The sequence below is a fragment of the Thermobia domestica genome, chromosome 8 (assembly GCF_964235325.1).
Source record: "Thermobia domestica chromosome 8, izTheDome1.hap1.1, whole genome shotgun sequence".
Lineage (NCBI taxonomy): Eukaryota > Metazoa > Arthropoda > Insecta > Zygentoma > Lepismatidae > Thermobia > Thermobia domestica.
Genome location: NC_137461.1, coordinates 76,504,800 through 76,515,973, shown reverse-complemented (window position 1 = coordinate 76,515,973; position 11,174 = coordinate 76,504,800).

Here is an 11,174-nt window from a genome sequence, read left to right as displayed (position 1 = left end):
TATTATTATTATTATTATTATTATTACTAATATTATTATTACACTGCTATACAATGATTTTGCTGTTTGGAAACTATTAAAGTTGCCATAATACTTTTGACCTGAGAAATCCAAAAATGTTGTTAGTTTTGCTCTATCACGTACAGGTTTCTTAAAATAGAGGGGAGGAGGAGAGGAAAATAACCGCATAAATGTATATTTCGGAAGAAGTATTGATTATAATTACAAATATAAAAATATACTTTCGATGCCATAGCCTTCTGATTATCTTTGAATTTGTAATAAAAGACGTGCAGTTACTTATTCTGCTAACATTGAAAAAATATGTACTGTATCTGGTAGCATTGAATGATATCACAACGCGTTACACGTTGGGAACGCAATAACAGAGCTGTGTAAGCTGTGATTGCGAGAACTATAATGCAGAGGAATGAATGCTATTCATTGATTCCAACAAGAGAAGTTTGAACGGTCTGTTTCTTCATAACAGCAACCAACAATTCTCTGTATACCCATTATTCATTCTGTACATTTAAAGAAGATTTACGAAAATACAGAAATGTTTAAAAAAATAAATAAATAGGAGGATCATCATTGGTTATTGTACGGCGATCTGAAGGTGATATGTATGCTTCTTGGACAGCAGTAAGGCTTCACCAAATATCCATGCCACATTTTGCGAACGGAACAGCAGAGAACGCAATAAACACTGGACTCAAATTGATTGTCAGCGAAAGCTGCAATATAGGAAGTATAAATTTGAAAAACATCAGCCTCGTAGATCGTTCATAAGTCATATTATCACATTTGCATATTAAACGGGGCCTAATGAAACAATTTGTCAAGGCTCTGAATAAAGATGGTCAATGCTTCCAGTATCTAGTGACAAAATTCCCACAACTTACAAGTGCTAAGTTAAAAGATTCATCAGAAATTTGTCCTCAGATCAGAAAGTTGTTTAAGAACTCAGACTTTGAACATTGTATGACAAGTGTTGAAAAGTAGGCATGGAGTGCATTCGCGGACGTGTGTCATAATTTTCTTGGAAACAACATAGACGAAAAGTACAAGTACATTGTGTCTAATATGCTCCAGAAGTTTAAATGTTTAGGGCACAAAATGAGTCTTAAGATTTATTTTTTTGCATTCACATTTAGACAGTTTTCCTTCTAACTTCGGTGATTAAAGTGAAGAACATTATGAAAGATGTCACCAGGACATCAAAGCAATTGAATTCCAATATCAGGGACGTTGGATAACAACAATGTTGGCGGATTACTGTTGGAACGTTGGTACGTAAAGATTCACAAACTACTCACAAAAGGAAGTCTAGTTTTAGGAGCTTGCAAGTGAAAAAACAGAGACAAAAGTTAGGTAAACTGTTTATCAATGACCTTCAGCGACGTAAATAAGCTAGTTGTCGATTGAGGCAAAAACGCGCCTTAGCGCCCCCTGACATACAAAAAACCAAAACGCTCCCCCAAATATTTGCCCAATTTGGGCCCTCCCAATCCGGCACCCGGGGCACAAGCCCTGTTTGCCTCCATAGTTACGTCACTGATGACGTTAGTTATTTAGAATATCGATGTTCAGATTAGTTCTGACGCAAAATAATGTTCCTTTGTTAGAAATATATAGTCATAATGTTACTCTATATTAGCAGCGTTGCTGTGTAAATAGCACAATTTACAAAATCATGTTTTCGGATTTGTGAAAAAACCTGACCAGATGGGGGAAAACTAATTTCATTTTCGTAATTAGCAACCTCAAATTATATAAAATCAGGTGTCAAATCAAAAACAGCTTTCAAAAAGTTTCATTTTGTAGAGCAGTGTTATTATTATTATTATTACATGAAAACTTTTTGAGTAAGGCTGTTGCCATTCAACTTGACCTAATTCCAATAGTAGAACATTAATCTCAGTTAGTAATGATGGTGATTTTTATATTTTAGAACCTTCTTCTTTTTAAAGTAGTGCACTTCATTGCATACAAATTATAGATAAAGATTGTTGTGCTGAGAGTGTGTGCTGATAACAGTTGAGTAAGGAAGTAGATAATTTACTTCCAGAATGCAGAACTACTCAAGAAAACACTATTACATAAAGTGTTATGAAGTAAGATCGTTGAGAAAAGAAACAATGTCTGATTTGACAAATATGAAGTATATCGCAATATTTTATTTAACAAGTATGAAATATATTACAAAACATATACTTGCTCAGAGAGAGAGACCTTAAACAAAAAAGTACAGAACGTTGCTGGATCAGGCCGGAAATAGACCGCAAATAAATAAAAGGCAAAGAGGAAGAAGGCGTCCTTGCTTCGTAACAGAGTACTATACCTACATTCATGCCAACCCAAAAAAGAAAATAAAGAGGGGGACACAGGTATATCAGTCCCTTTTATATATGTTTGTTTCCTTAGCTATCTCTTCTAACTACTAATTACCTGCGCAGAAATTTAAACAGTAAAAAGAAAGAAATAATATTAAAAGGAATACAGGGTGTCCGAGAAGTCCTTCCCTGATTACAGAAATTGATAACTCAGGCTAGAAATAAGATAGAAATATGAAACTGGTGTTGAATTATTTACAAACTATAAACGTTTTTGTGTGTGTTAGGTTTGTTCTGTTTTACCAAGTCCCAATTTTGTTTGTTTTAGGTTTGTAGTACGTAAGTAAGAAGCCCAAGAAGCCGTGCCAACCAACTAGGAGAAGGCACAGTGTGTTCTGTGGTACCATGAGCCACTATCACCAACAACGGTGCAGAGACAGTTCCAGACAACATTTGGGAGGACTCCACCTGATGTCAAGAGCATTAAAGCCTGGTATGAGAAGTTCAAGAACACAGGGTCGGTTGCTGACCTTCCGATGTCTGGTCGACCAAGAACCTCAGCAGACACGGTGGAGGCTGTGCGGCAGTCTTTTCTGAGATGTCCTAAGAAATCGGTGAATTAGAGGGCCTCACGTGAATTAGAGATGGCAAAAAGCTCTATCCAAGACATTTTACACAAACGTTTATTGTTTCGTGCTTACAAAGTACAACTCGTTCAGGCCTTGTTGCCCGACGACGGTACACGTCAATATGACTTTGCGGTCGAAATGCTATCACGTATTGAGGACGATAATGGTTATGTCAGACGAATTGCCTTTTCCGACGAAGCGACAATCTTTGTCAGTGGAATAGTGAATCGCCATAATGTACGCATTTGGGGTTCAGAACCCCCCAGGGAGGTCAGGGAGTTCACCAGAGGCAGTCCAAAGGTGAATGTTCGGTGCGCGTTATTGCACGATCGAATTATCGGGCCATTCTTCTTCGCTGAGAATACCATCACATCTGTGTACTGATGTGACCAAAACTTTTATAGTTTGTAAACAATTCAACACCAGTTTCATAGTTCTATCTAGCCTGAGTTATCAATTTCTGTAATCAGAGAAGGACTTCTCGGACACCCTGTACAATGAATAATATAAAAAATACCAATGCACGCTTATTTTTGAGTTTTGTCTATATTTTGAGAGTTCTATCCTTATTGGTAATCTGCCTATCACGGCTGGCCTCTATTATTATAATGACCTCTTATACCACGGCCTGTATTATTATAGAATAATTGTCCTCCATGATTTATCAGTACACTCTGTCGATTGATTTTAACTTGGGTTGATTATATTTCACATTATGGAGCTCCAAGGGAGCATCAAGGAGGGCAGGTAAACCTGCTTAAACCTTAGCAGATCCATTCAGCTTTAGTCAATCAACTTCATTTACACACGACCTGGCTCAAGAGTAAGATATTTTCCTACGCGCGGAGTCCAAACCTTCTAACATTTATCGTTTTCACTCATGTTAAATCTAGTTTATTACATACTCTTTGAACTGCAAAATAGTTGGAAAAACTATCATGAGATATTTTCTTCCATCTTGCCAATCAAGCCAAGTGGTTCACTAAGCACAAATAAGGCTGCAAAGGCAAAAGCCTATCTGTACCTACAAAATACAAAGGCGTATCCTGTTTTTTTAATTATTATTCTCTCTTTCTAATCACATTATCATTATTGCGATTCCCAATCCTTCTAACGGAAGTTTTACCTTTAGGAAATAAAAGTAACTTTTGTTTTTCTAACCACTTCTCTCTTTTCTTTCTGTTGGTGTTTTTCTTTTTGTTGGTCTGTCTGTCTGGTCATCGGTCTGTCTGTCAACACCAGGAATATAATACCTACGCAAGGAATAAAGTTGTTTCCTTAGTTGTATATATTTTCTTCTTATTCTCTTTTGTCTCTTTTTTGTAGCAGGGTTTCCGACCATGCATGGATTTTAAAACCATTTTGTACTTCCATGAAATACTCTTTTCTCTATTTATTTCTTCTATACATATAAATATTCACTTTAATTGATTGGGTACCCATTTACTTACTTATTTATTTATTTAGGTATTAATATAACATTTCTTTCAGAAAGCCTGCATCAACATTGAATTTCACTTTAGAAGTTCCTAGGCCTATTGCGATAACTAAAACATTTTTTTAACTATGAAATGATCGAACAATTTCGACCAGGTTGGAACTAGAGAACTTGGACAATATAACTTCGTTCGTTCAACATTAACTTTCTTCATGATGCACGTTGCATGCATTTAGCTTAAGAATAACCCCGGCTTAGTTACCAAATTTGTAATGAGGTCAAATCATTTTCTTTTTACGTATGGGCTTTCCTACGCTTATCAATTTTGGCTTTTTGTTTTTACTGCTGTCTAATTAAGGCCTTTTGTGCTAATTTCTTTATACGACCAAGATTCTTTTTCACGAGTTTTCCATACGGGGTTCGGCATGGAGTCTCGATTTCGATACCTAATTCAGCCTTTCTACCAAACACCAATTCAAAAGGAGAACAAGGATGGTGTTCGTGTTTCGTAGTATTATAAGAGTAACAAGCAGATCTAACAAATAGAGACCAATATTTTGGAGAAGAAGACACATATTTCTTCAAATAGTTTGCTAAAGCTTGATCATATTTCTCCATTAGTGAATTTGTTCTAGGATAGTAATTTATACTAAACTTCTTATGTATGCCTAGTACGGTCATAATTTCGCTAGTTACTTGTGTGTGGAACTTAGAACCAAGGTCTGTCAATATATGGCGGGGTGGACCATAATAACAAATAATATCCTCTAATAAAAGCTTTGCAACATTCTTGGCTGTTATTATTTTTAATGGTTGTGCCACTACATAGATTGAAAACATATCGACAGCGGTGATGACATACTTATAACCATTAGAGGGGGGCAGTGGTCCAAATACTTCCAAGTTTAAGGTATGGAAATGAGCTATTGGTTTAATTGGTTCATGCATCCTTAATGATGTAGTGGTTGAGTCCCTGCGTCCTTGACATTCACGACAAGTTTTGATAAAACTTTTAATATCAGCTCCCATCCGAGGCCAATAAAATCGCTCTTTGACACGAGAAAACACTTTGCTCTTTCCAAGATGTCCGCTTTCTAGACATGATGTATGGATAGCATATAACATTTCAGGTCTTCTCGATTTGCGACTCGATCTTCAGAGGAAAGGTCAGGGCAATGTCAATTTCCTTGCCAATATCGTGTTGTTGTTTAGATTTCGAATTTTCGACTTTCTCAGCGGAGAGTGGGCTGGCTTTAACCGTGTTCACTCTTACCTCTGGTGTAGGAACACATTTCTCTAAACGTCCTACGATTTGAGAGTCAGGTACAGTCACATCTCGTTTACTCAGATTGAATACAGGCAGTTTACCAAACCCGTTTTATTCCACAAAAATTGTGGGAGATACTAAACATGATGTGATCGATGTAAAACGTCATTCGGTAACACATAATAATATCCAACAATAGAATAACTTGGCTTAGCGTTTACTAATCCAACTTTTCCAGCAGGTATTTGCATGCACTCACCTATTTTAATTAGATAACGCAATTAGTGAGTTTCAATACTATTGATTTTCAAGATAGGACATTCGTTCTCTGGTTGTGAGTCTAGAATAACATATTCAGAAGAGGAACCTGAATCATTAAGTTCTAAACAATTTTGAGTCACTTAAGCGTTCGTACGGGGCACCGATGCTGAGCTAACATTTCTATTTGTCCGAGGGTTACCCTTTTTGTTGTAAAACTGAACATTTGACAAATTTAATACTGTTTGTTCCTTGCGGCTTGACAAATACTGAACATAAAACTTCATGTTAGGATGTCTTTGATTGCCGTTAATAATTATAGACTGTAAACCTATACCGTACGTTTAACGCTGAATGAAATCTATTCCTAGAACCATTTTCTCGTCTAATTGAGACTGTTTGACTAATGCTACGTTTAACCATAAACGACGCGATCTTCGATAATAGGTTCCAACTTGGAAACTTAACCGAACCACTGGGAGTGGTTGAGTTAACTTATCCCCTAATGTGCGCAAACGAATAGTGGCACGCATTCGCTTAGCAATTGGAAAATTTTGAGGAATCATTTCTTCATCCAAAACATTTATTTGCGAACCAGTGTCTAATAATGCATCTACTTTTTTTATTAAAAATTCGAATTGGAATTGTGGGCAATCTTTGATCACACAAATTCGTTCGAGCTCTTTTCACTTCAATTGGCCAACCATCTCTCCCGATTTCACGTTTATATGTCCACATTCTTTTAACAAACGAATTGTTTTTAAAACCCATATAAGGTGTTACATGATGTGGTCTTAATTCTCTACATTTTTCTTCATTTCCCGATGAGATTCAATATAAATGTCAGCTCAAAACAATAAACGCAACACATGAATAGCTTGATCTATTGTCGATACTTCCTTTAATACTAAGGCCTGGACATAATTTGAAGGCAACGCTTTATACAATAGGTGTAACAAGTCTCTCCCCCCATTTCAGGTCTTACGAACTTCCAGTCTCGTATTAAAGTATACGCGAAGTTATCAGGAGGAAAACGAGGAGGAAGTCGTTTTCTCATTAATTCCTGTTCAAGCTGTCCTTTATATAATTCGTCAGGAAATGCTCGAGAAATCATTTGCTTTAATTCTCGAAATTGCAACTGTTGGATGTCATCCTTATGATGTAAGAACCAATCAAGGGCCGAGTTTTCAAGACAGACCGCTAGATATATACACTGCTCCTGGTCAAGCCAATTGAGGGCACGAGCTATGGTCTGATATTCATAAAGGAATTTAGTAACCGATTCTTTTGAGCTTCCTTTAAGTTTTGGCAACTTCAATACTGGGACACTGGCTACTCGATCTTCTGTTTCTTCCCGTGCACTTGATTCATCAGGATTTTTCTATTTTCTAATTAAGGTCCTTTCAGAGAGGGTAAATTAACATTTATTGCCTTATTCACATCCAAGGGTAATGAATCCTCTGAGGGAGTCTTCACTATGTAATTATCTAAAAGTTCTTGCCTAATATTCTTATATAACAATAGTGCAAGTGCGTTATCAGCAGTGGGGGAATATTTCACTTGAGGAGGGTGAGAAGCAATTTGCGGATATTTAGGAAAACTTAAATTTTCAATACAAGGTTCTTCACTTATAAACTTTTCAAGTTCTTCGCCAGAGTCATATGAGATAGGACTTGGTGTTAGTACGTCACGTGCAGTCTTTTTCTGATAGAGCTCCTACTTTGCCAATTGTTGAATTCCATCATCGGAATCATATTTACTTGATTCTGGTGTTGAATTTTCTGGAAGGTTACCTTCCAAGGGTTTTTCCACGTGAGGTGGTATATCACTCGTCACTCGTCATAATGCCAGGAGATTCTTCAGAGGAACTAACTGCACCTTCATTAGAAAGGTTATTCATTTGTTCTGGCTTAAGGAAAATTCTGCGTTTCGCAACCACTGGTTTAAATTGTGTACTGTCCAAACGAGTCAAGGATGGCATTTTATTACAAATTTCTTCAAACTTAGCTAAATTTTCTTTACAACGCTGCGTCTGTGTTATCGGTTTCCAATCCACAGGATCTGGTAAACTATACTGCTGTGGATGGTACATCCGCGGTTCAAGTAAAGTAGGCGAACTGGCTACTGGGAAACTGGCTTACTGCACGGGCAGATCTGTTGCTTCTTTTGCCAGGGGACATACTTCGCAGCGCAAGGCCTGGGTGAGCGCGGCTTTCTGAGCAAGAGTTTTTCTGCAATATTTGCACCTTGCTTCACCCGGTTTTGCAATATACCAAGCATGAAATTTTGGTGGGGATTTCTTAGGTTTGAAAAAGGAGAACCAATGGAAAGACATTTCGAATTACTGTTTTAACATTTATTTAGAAAAAATAATGGTAGGTATTTCACTATGAGCAATATAATCAGATCACTAATTGCCATTAGAATACACAATAACACAATTGCAGTAATGCGACAACTTACATAATTCAATTAAATTATTGTACTATGAACAAAATACCAAAACATAAACATAAGACACAGCATAGAAAAGGAAAGATGTCATAGCAGCACCACAAAATTTTTCGGCCCGAAAAATGAAAAGAGAAGAAAAGTTTTGGACGAGTCCCCATTTGTGACCATTTCCAGACTTTTTTCTTTACTTAGCTCGTTAATTTCCACATTTTAATGAGAATTGCTCACGCTGTATCTTAGCGGGTGTCACAAAAGAAGTATACTTAAATTACACCATAATTTTCATGGGAAAAAGTGAATTATTCTAGGGGAATGACAACATCATTTATAAAAAGTAAGTTTATTACATAACTAAAATGGTAATATAAAACAACACATATGGAAACTTATTGCTCTTTGGTATTCTGATTGGCTCTTAGAGACTGCCGCACCCAAGATACGTGGCGTGACATAAATGTACACACGTGTAGTGTCACAGCCGGAAGAATTTAATAGCATGATTTCTAGATGTATCTATAGATTCTTAACTATTTAACCAATTTCAACATATTAATGCGGTGTCACGTTGCCAAAATCATGATTATGTATCCTGTAGGATGACTATGCGTAACCTTCGACAAGTAAACTTCCTACAGAATTGCGCAGCAAAAGCAAGATTAGCTACCATCAGAAGTTTTTACGTATTTCTTTAATCTGTTGCTGGCTTGTGGCAAGTCAAGAGAGAAACAAATGTCTTTTAAATTGCATATTAAACAAAATAATCTTTTTCAATTCCTTCAATGAAGAGCAATGTAACCATATTTTTGAACTCAGCGTCAAAATACTTGTGCACAATTTCATTCACTTTGGTCCACTTCTTTCTGCTTTTCGGGCGTCAAATTTCAATTTTTTGGGTAGGTGCTTTTGCCCCTAAAACCGTTTTCCGCAGAAAATAAAAAAGCACGTGTTCATTTATTTTTATGTAGTATCTACTTGCCAAATTTTACAAAAATCGGAGTGTTATACTTGGGAAGTGTTACTTGTGAGTTGTGTTATTCGTGATGATATGACATTCAAAGTGTAATATAAAAAGGATAGGAATAACGAAAGATGACTTTAAGATGAAGAAAATTCAATTTTAAGATACAGTGAATAAAGAGTTGAAACAATGCTCATAAAATCCTGCCTGTGCTGTATTTTACAGTATTGTTAAGGCAGAAATGTGGATATTACGCAAACATGATGAAAAACAGTTTAAAGCTTTCGAAATGTGGGAGTGGAGAAGAATAGAGAGAATTAGAGAGGTGAAATTATAGGTCGAATAACAGTGGGACAAACTCTCATTCAGATCTCTTGGGTTCTGAGCTGTAACGAAAAAAGAGAGAATAAAATAGATTTAGCGGTATGAAGATGGTAGTGAATGTTTCACACCTTGGCCAAGAAGTGGAAGTCTAATAATAATAATAATATTCTCAGGAATTTATATTTATTACCAGCAAGAACTTTGCATATCCTCTTAGTGCAGTAGTATTTTCTGAAATAGTCAAGCTTATCTTAATGGTGTCATTATAAGTGGTGCTTTATTCATTTGAGAATTCGTTTCATCCAGTAGCTTTCGCCTCCTCACTCGCTCTTCACGCCTACCCAGGAGGAAGCAGCGCCCCCAGATTGGAATCCACTGCTTTTCATTGAGACATTGTAACATTTTGTTAAAAGTTGTAATTCTGACTGAATTCAGTAAAGTGGATTCTTATGTTTCTACTGTGACTTTCCATGAAGAATCATTAATAATTCTGATAATTTATGTTGTGTATATAGACGAATACGTAATAGAACCTATTTCAATAAACATACACCATTCTTCAAACTGACAAATACGGTGTACATAAACATATGATCAATAGACATGTTACATCAGGGTGAAATGGGCTTAAACTTCAGACACTACAAATTGTATTGTTCTCCCTGTCGGTATAGTGGCTAGCATGTTTGGCTTTGGTGAACGGGTTCCCGTGGGTAAAATTCGGAATTTTAATTGTCTTCAATGTTTTTATGTTCATGTACCTGTCGTTCAAGGTTACAGGAAATAACAGTAAAATGTGTATACCGATTCCAAAATAAAGAAAAGTTACTTAGATAAATTTGGTGAATCAGTTTACTTAAAAAATTAAAAAGTGGTCTAAAGCTCTTGCGCGTAGATCGCTCTTAAAGGTAGATTCGAGTTCCATCAAAGTAAGATTTTTCTCTTACCTGTTCTCGAAGTTTCTCTTCGTACTTCTATCGGATTCAAGTAAACAGAATTTCGAATATACACCACGTGGAATTCATTTATTGTCTAAGCCAGATATTCTGATACATATACACCTATGATTTTATTATTATTATTATTATTATTACTAGTAGTAGTAGTAATTAAAGTACAAAGTTTAAAATGCAGCATTTACTAAACTAAATGATAATTTACTTGATAATACATACTTGATACTAGTCCGCCATACATTTGCGAGAGCTTACTTTGGGAACTGAAGTGTATACAACATTGAATAGTAAAAATATTACAATAAAGATATGTTATTAGAAATATTAATTAGATAATTGTAGTAAAATGCCTTTCCAGTAAGAATTATACAGAGATAGGATTTACTTTAAAGTTAAACCCACTCCAATATTCCAGTTTTAATCCGACTAGAAATCGATAACTTACACGATAATGTTTACTTCATTAATTATATAATTCTTTATTCTTTTAGTACTATAATTTCCTTTAGGTTATTATTTTGTCATTTGAAAACGTGGAATGAGAAATAAATGTA